The sequence below is a fragment of the Mus caroli genome, chromosome 17 (assembly GCF_900094665.2).
Source record: "Mus caroli chromosome 17, CAROLI_EIJ_v1.1, whole genome shotgun sequence".
NCBI classification, from domain to species: Eukaryota; Metazoa; Chordata; class Mammalia; order Rodentia; family Muridae; genus Mus; species Mus caroli.
In genome coordinates, this window is record NC_034586.1 from 78032073 (window position 1) to 78040403 (window position 8331).

The following is an 8331-nucleotide window of genomic DNA, read 5'->3' on the forward strand; positions in this document are numbered from 1 at the left end:
TTGCTTTGGCAGGTCACAGAAGCTGTCAGCTTCTGTGGTGCACACTCTCACCTGTGCAGACTAAGTTCCTAAGTTCAGCAGAGTCCTGGATCCAAGATGGAGCTCCCTGCTCCTGAGGCAGAGGGCTCCCGTGCAGGGCAGACCACTGTCCTCCGGCTGGGAGGGTGCCGGATGTCTGTGGCCCCAAAAGGGTGCTGTCTCAGTGGCTCTGTGGCTCCTGCCTGTCCCAGAAGCTGTCTGCCTCTGTGGTGCTCGCTCTCACCTGTGCAGACTAAGTTCCTAAGTTAGGTGGAGTCCCGAAGCCAAGATGGTGCTCCCGTGCCCAGTCAAAACACTTACCACAGAATTTTTCCCTGTCTAAAAGAACTGCAGGGACAAAATTGGTGAAGAGACTGAAAGAAAGGAGGTCCAATGACCAGCCCAACAGCCCTGAGGGCTGTTGTGATCCATCTCATGGGGGCAAGGTGTGCACCAAGGCCTGACAATTCTATGCTATGCTGTGCTTTCAGTTGGAAGCCTAACATGGCTATCCTCAGAGAAACCCCACCAGCAGCTGACTGACACAGAAACTGATACTTACACCCAATCATTGGACTGAAGTTGGGGACCCCTATGGTTGAATTAGGGGAAGGATTGAAGAAACTAAAATGGAGAGTGACCCCATAGGTAGACCAGCAGTCTCAATTAACCCAGACTCAGGGAGATCCCAGAGACTGAGCCACCAACCAGGAGCATACACAGGCCTGGCACATAAATAGCAGAGGTCTACCTGGTCTGACCTCAATGGGAGATGATGCACTTAATCCTGTATCACCATAAAGTTGTCAAACAGAGTAAGTAATTGTCCTAATTGTCATTGGTTTCTTTAGCTTTAACCAATTATGGATCAGTGAGTAGTTAAATGTGTTATGTCATCTTCATCTCATTTTAAAATTTAAGGAATTTACTTTTCTCTCCTCTGAAAGCATTAAAACATCTTTCTAAGGGATTGACAAATTGCTCGTTTAATAGTTAAGAGTAGTTGTTGCTTTTTGGAGGACATGGTTTGGTTTCCAATACTCACCTTGTGGCTCACAAACATCCATAACACAGTTCCAGGGATCTGATGCTTTCTGATCTCAGAGGATACCAAACACTCATGTTTGCATATAAATGTATGCAAACAATACGCTCATTCACATAAATTAAAATAAATATTGTAAAATTCTTGTTTATTTAAAGGGAATATGACACAACCAGTGAACATTTACACAAACTGTAAGTTTTAGCAGCCAGGATGTATCATCTGCAGAGAAATTTCAGGAGTTGAATCTGTGCAAAGGAGAACTGGAATTCAATAAATATCTGTGTCTTCAATGTAATTTGGCTATGGACCTAATGCTGTTCTGAAAATAATAATACAAACACATCTTCAAAGACACTGACAACATCACAGTCCACTGGATTTGAACACAAGTGAATCTACCTCTAAACCAGACACATTGCTCTGTTAACTAATTTTCTATTTTAAAAAGTGCTTTTAAATAAGTCAGGGGGAAAGCACTGACTCAACCCTTTGACTTTGTAATACTGATAACAAAACATGTTTTTCTTTTGTAGCCCATTAACAAATTTCTGTACCTGTATTTTAACTTTTGTAGTAGAGTCAAAAGATATTGACTTACCACTAAAACTATAATAGAGCATTTTGAAACCCACTGTATATTTGCATTCCCAGTGGTCTCCTATTCTTCATGCAGTTATAACTTATCTTTTCATTTTTCCTTCCAGAAGAACCCCCCCCCCACACACACACACACCTTTTTTTGGTATTACATTCAGGCTTTATTTAGTGAGGAACGCATTTATTGTAAGTTCATTAATTTAATCAATTATCTTTCTATTCATCCTGTATTTTTGATTAGCCAGTAAAAACAATAGTGCTTTTCATTGTGTTTACCCTTATAAATAATATTCAGTGACACCAAAGCAGAGTAATGGATAAAACAGCAAAGAGGAGATGGTGAAATGTTGATAATATCAAGTAAATGTTTTAGAAGGTATTGTCACTTGTGAACCTTTCTTTGATAATTAGGGAAATCATAAGAAAGAGATATTTATTGGTCTTCCTTCCTTCCTTCCTTCCTTCCTTCCTTCCTTCCTTCCTTCCTTCCTTCCTTCCTCCCTCCCTCCCTCCCTCCTTCCCTTTTTTCCTTTCTTCTTGTATTCAGGTCATTTCATTGTTCTTACCATGTTATATATATAGTACAGTTGTAGCTAATCTTTGTGGATTTAGATACTTAGTCTAATTATCTTTTCATACTATATTTAATTATAAAAGGCATAGATTGTGTGGGCTATATACTGTCACTAGTGGTAACCAAGGAAGAAACACTATCATTTAAAATATATTATCAAATCAATGTCATGCCAATAGGAATAGGTTTTGGGGAAAAATAGCTGCAATTTAGAATATATATTAAATTGCAGAAACTTTCTTTTAACTCAAAGTTAACTTTTGGTTCATCTTGCAACACAAGCCATGTGGTTAAAAGCCAATGGCTTTGTGAAATATATGTGTATGTGTTCCTTTGGTAATGTCTTTTTTAAAATGTATTAGTAACAATATTCTGAGATTTGTTTGTTTGATCAACTATGAGCATTTTTTTCCATGTCACCTCTAATCCTTGTATATCCTGCAAGGTCTCTTCTGAGAAGTCTGCTCATGTGGCTTTAACTGAGGACTGTTGGATGTTTTAGATGACTGTTTTATTTTCTCTTGATAATGTAAATATTTTGTCTTTGACTTGTTACAATGTGACTATTTTTTTGGGATGATTAATGATATGAGTTTTTGTAACTTAGACTCTTTCTGCATTTCATGCATCTAGATGTCTATAAATACATAGTAGTTTGAAAAGCTTTCAGTAACTAATATGTAAAATAAATAATAGAAATTCTTTTTTCTCCTTTAGTATATTCAGCAGTCTATACCTTCCTATGCTTGATGGCAACCCTTGGGTCCCTTGTGCATTTATTCCATTTTTTAGAAAGTATTTTCTTCTGTTTATTGTTTCAATTGGTGAATAAAATTACTAGTCTTTGACATCACTAGTTATCTCTGCTTAAGTGAGTTCTGCTATGGAATCTTCCATAAATGTGTGCTTTAGCTCCGCAACTTCTGTTAACTTCCTTCTAAAGAATAATTTATAACTTTACGTTTTCATTTAGTTGTTAATGTGTGCTATTTTAATCTAATTAAGTTTTAGGATCATTATTGTGCATTACTCATCATTTTCAGGATAACTGAAGCTCTTTAAGCTTCTTTTACCATCCTCATTTTTTCCTGACTCTCAGTATTCGCACAACCTTAAATTAGTTACTACATATACATTTAAAGGCACAAAGGTGTAGAGACAGGTGAAGATATTTTTGTTGGTTTCCAAGATGATATGATTGCCTTCTAGATTACAGAGCTTTGATACCAATGGTTATACATGGTCATTGCTGTGTCCCCAACGGCATTAGTAGTTGGCAGCCTTGTGAACATAGTGGTGTTTGGATGTGGTTTCCAGGCTGGTCTCCTGGTAGTTTTCCCTGTCTCATGAACCCTAATGAGTAAGTAACAACTAACACTAGGACATTAATTCACTCAAATGTGTACAGATTACAATCCCATGTAGCCAGATATTCTATATAGGTGTGACTTCCTAAAAATCCTGGAGAGTCTCAGATTTTATCATTGAGCAGCTGCCTGCATTGGTAGTAGCATTGCTGGTTGAGGTTGAAAGGAACTAGAATTGACACAGTAGATGACTTGAGCTCTTATAGCAATAGACCAATATCTTCAGGGCAACCTCTGGAGATAGGAAGTCTCTAAGATTAACTTTTAGTTGAGACTGACTATAGCCATGTCACAGGTCAATTCAATATCATTTATTTCACCTGCAGGAACACAAACAAGCATATGTAAACCTCCATCCATCAGGCAGCAGAAATGCTCTGACACTGTATCTGAAAGAGCTGGAGCTGTGCTCAGGGTCATTGCTGGAACCAATATCAGTAGCCTGGTTATCCAGGGCATGAGCTACATTGTTTGTTCTTCCTGAATAAGATGGACGATGGTTTAAGTAGCAGTGTCTAATGGGGGAATCTACTAAATCTACATGTCATGGGTCAACTTTGGTTCTATACCCAAAACTACATTCTGGGAGCCTGCAACCCCTTTGTAGCCTGCCCTCTCCCAATATCTTTTGTAGGTTTCAAGCTTCCATAGGCATTCAGTGCCTCTTACTTGAATCATAAAGATCTCACAAATCAACTTTTATCTGTGATGGGATACAGATTGGATTATGCTGTGGTAAGAATGATAAAAGTGCAAGTGTGTGAAGATTATTAAGTCTTTAATTAATTTAATAGATATATATGTGCATATATATGTATATATATATATATATACACACATATGTATTTATTTATATTTATATTATTATCTTTTGTGAGTCAATGGTCCATAGTTTTCTGAAGTTAATTTCCAATGTTTGATTCTTGCTGTCCTGAACACTATAAACAAGCAAAGAGTCCAAAACCAAATTAAAAAAAAAAAAAGTTACCAGGAAATGGTCTTTCTTAATCTTTCTAGAAACATATAAATCTTCCACCACACAAAATAGAAGTGTGGCAAGAAAAGAAGTAGAGAGTTATCCTGATGGACTTGGGCTTTTGATCTCCTCTCTTTGAGGCACAGAAGACCTTGCAGTTCTGGAAGAGTATGAAGACAAGCCAGGCACAGTCTTCCTGATTGCGCAAGAGTCAGGAAGAAGAGTTTTATTTTTTGCTTTGCTCTGCCTTGCCCAGCATTCACTTTTCCCATTGCATAAGCTGCTTATCGACATTAATTTTAGCCTCTGGAGATATTTTGCATAACACAGAATTATAATCTAGTGTCTAAAATAGTTGCAAACCATAGTTTCAAATACATTAAGAAGATGAATCATTTCCTTCGCATGAGCCACCATGTTATTTGAAATGATTACTTCTGAGGCAGTAGCAATGCATAATTAAAGTCTCATCTGATGTACAGAAAGGAAATCAATGGAATTAAAATGACAAATGCTTCTTGTGTTTTTTGGTTTTTTTGGGTTTTTTTTTTTTTGTTTTTTTGTGGAAGATGGGAGATAGCTATAGCTCCTTCTTGTTTTCCTTTTGAAGTGAATGGGTCTTGAGAACCATAACTATGTATTGCAATAGTGAGGGGAAATATTTTGGCATCAGAAAGGGAGAGATGTGCTCAACAATTTATATCCCTTCAGATTATGAATCCTTTAAAGAGCTTTTCTCCAGATACATATCATTGGTTCTGGATCTTGTTTTTTGTGTTTGATTTGAGTTTGTGTATGCAGGCAAGCTTATACTCGCTTTCACTTCTCTCTTTAAATAGCTTCAAAATCAACATTTTGTGCCAATTCTGAATAGCAAATGAAAAAGAAAAGAGTAATAATTTTTTAACACATTCAAATTTATGAAATTATTGGATCTGAATTTCCCTGGTTTCTAATCTTAAAAACTACAGAAGTATCTCCATACATGTTAATGAAACACACAAAAAAAGGTATCAGTCATGATCACAAACTAGAGATACAAACATGGAAATTAACAGTGTAGCTTAATGAAGCCTTCTTAAAGAAGAGGCCTGTGCATTCAAACTCAAAAGAACTGTGAGAGAGGCTCTAAGTGAAGAAAGTAGCAATTCTACACCAGATGAGCTCACAAGCTAGCATGAACAGCTTTTGCCATGTGCAGGAATTCACTGCCATTTTGGTTCATTCTGTCATTGTGGCCTGTCAGCATCCTGGACAATTAATGGGTTCAGAAGAAAGGTTGGATTGAGCAGCATAGGCACTAATGCCCTACAGTACAGGACCTCAAGGTACAGGGCTGTAACATCTGGATTTAGTAAGACTTAGATCAGCAAGTAGTTTTTCTTCAAGCTGTGATATTTATTGCTAGCCTATAGAATTCAAATTCATAAGCTGGGTGTGGTGGCACACACCTTTAATCCCAGCACTTGGGAGGCAGAGGCAGGAGAATTTCTGAGTTTGAGGCCAGCCTGGTCTACAAAGTGAGTTCCAGGACAGCCAGGACTACACAGAGAAACCCTGTCTTGAAGAAAAAAAAAAAAAAAAGAATTCAAATTCATGTCTTTCACACTTAACCTTATAATTCTGCCATCTTCTTTAACTTCACACGTAGAATTTACATATCTCCCATTTCTGATGACAAATCCAGGTATGGTTAAAGAATTCTGTAGCTTAACCACCAAGATATCAAGAGTATCATTGTAATAAACTGAAAACAATGTCAGTTATCAGATGTTCACCACATTTATATTGCCAGATACCCTGAGAACGGTCAGCCTGCAGTGATGTGATGCTGAACTTTGAGGGTCTGGCAACAAAACAAGGGCTACAAATGTATGGCAACAAAAAGTAAGGCTACAGAAAAAAACAAGCTGTGATGACTGAAAGAGATGGTGTCAAATATATGCATGGACATATGTCCTTGTAATCCTAGCTCTGTGGATATAGAAACATGGAGTGGCAACTTTGGAATTTTAATTTCTTAAAAAAAAAAACCCAGAACTATTTTTCAGAATGTTCCTTCATTTTAATCCCAAATGTGGAAATATGGGGCTGCTTCCAACTGACCACAGCAGCTGACAGTGATTTGTCTCATGTTTTAGCCAAGGCATGGTATTGCCAGCTGGAGATAGTTTCTGCAATTGTGCAATTGTGTGATGTTTGGAATTTTGTGAATACTTCAGAATATATATGTATATATATATATATATATATATATATATATATATATATAAAATACTTCAGAATATATATAGTGAGTACTTCAGAATGTATATATATAGTTAATATACATGTATATATATATGTATATACTGAGTCAGTAGTTGTTGGTCTTTTAGGAAGGATGGTTGCAGTTTTAGGAGCCGTAGTCAAAGAAGAAACAAAAGGAAAGAAATTAGATTCAGGGATCTCTCTCTCTCTCTCTCTCTCTCTCTCCCTCCCTCTGTGTGTGTGTGTGTGTGTGTTTGTGTGTTTGTCTGTCTGTCTGTCTGGATGTCTGTCTGGATGTCTCTCAGTCCCCTATATCCTTTATTTTATATCTAGTATTAGGAGGTAAAACCTGGATGACAAAGTGTGAGATAAAGAAGAATCTACAGAGTAGCAAAGACCGACTACAGAAATATGTATATCTCTGGTGTGAGCCAGCCATCCACCCTTGTCTACAAGGTAAGTCTTAGGCACATGAGAGATCCCACTGAAAGGAATAAAAATGAATAAAAATGGTGTTGACACACACATTGTCATATGTTCTGGCATGCACTACTTCTCACAACCTTATGAGGCATCCCTACCATTCTCGACCCCTCTTAAGATGAAACCACATCCTTAAAATTTTCCAAACTTACCTGAAGTAGAAGAATACATATGTGTTAATATCTTGGCAAGGACAATGAATGGAAGTTCACTTGATCCAAGGACATATAAAGAATTGATCTCTCAAATTTTTCAATATACGTGTGAGTTTACCCATGATTTTCCTTTGTAATCCTCACTTTATAGAGATTATATGATGAGGTTCTACAAAAAAGTAATTTGAATTGAATTTCTAAATCTACTTTACTTAAGGTAGAAAGAATACAAGAAGGGCGATGTACTAGTAATTTTGTGATAAAAAATATATGATATATAGCCTCACAGTGCCTGTAACATCCATTGATCACCATCAACATTTCACTTGATCTACATGCCAGCTGTCAGAATGCCACCTTTCATAAGAGTCTTCAGTTTAATGATTTTGCTCCTCAGGGCTTACTGGTGATCCAAAACCAAAGAGACAGTAGTTACCTGGATTCATCTCATTAAGGGTTCTTCAGCTCCCAGTAGGGCAAACCAAGATTTGTGATGCCCCTGAAGGTCTCAGCTAAAGGCGTAAACACCATCCCCACTGCCAAAGCATTTAGGAAAATGTACCTTAGCCTAGCATAACATCAATGAGTCAGGAAAGCAAATACCTGCAATGGAAATGATGAGCACAGGAAGTGAACATAGTCTGAGAAGTAAATATATTTTATTAACCCCAGCCATTACACAAAATAGTGTGTTTCCCTCTCATTTTCAGAAAGAAAACTCACTCCATTCTAAGAATCTCCAAAACCACTTCCCGAAGACTTAATCCAACATCGCACCATTCTTGGAGGCCATGTGTAGATTTATGATGCAGAAAACTACTAATAAAAGGGAAAGCTACCTTTACCCTACATAGGCAATGTTA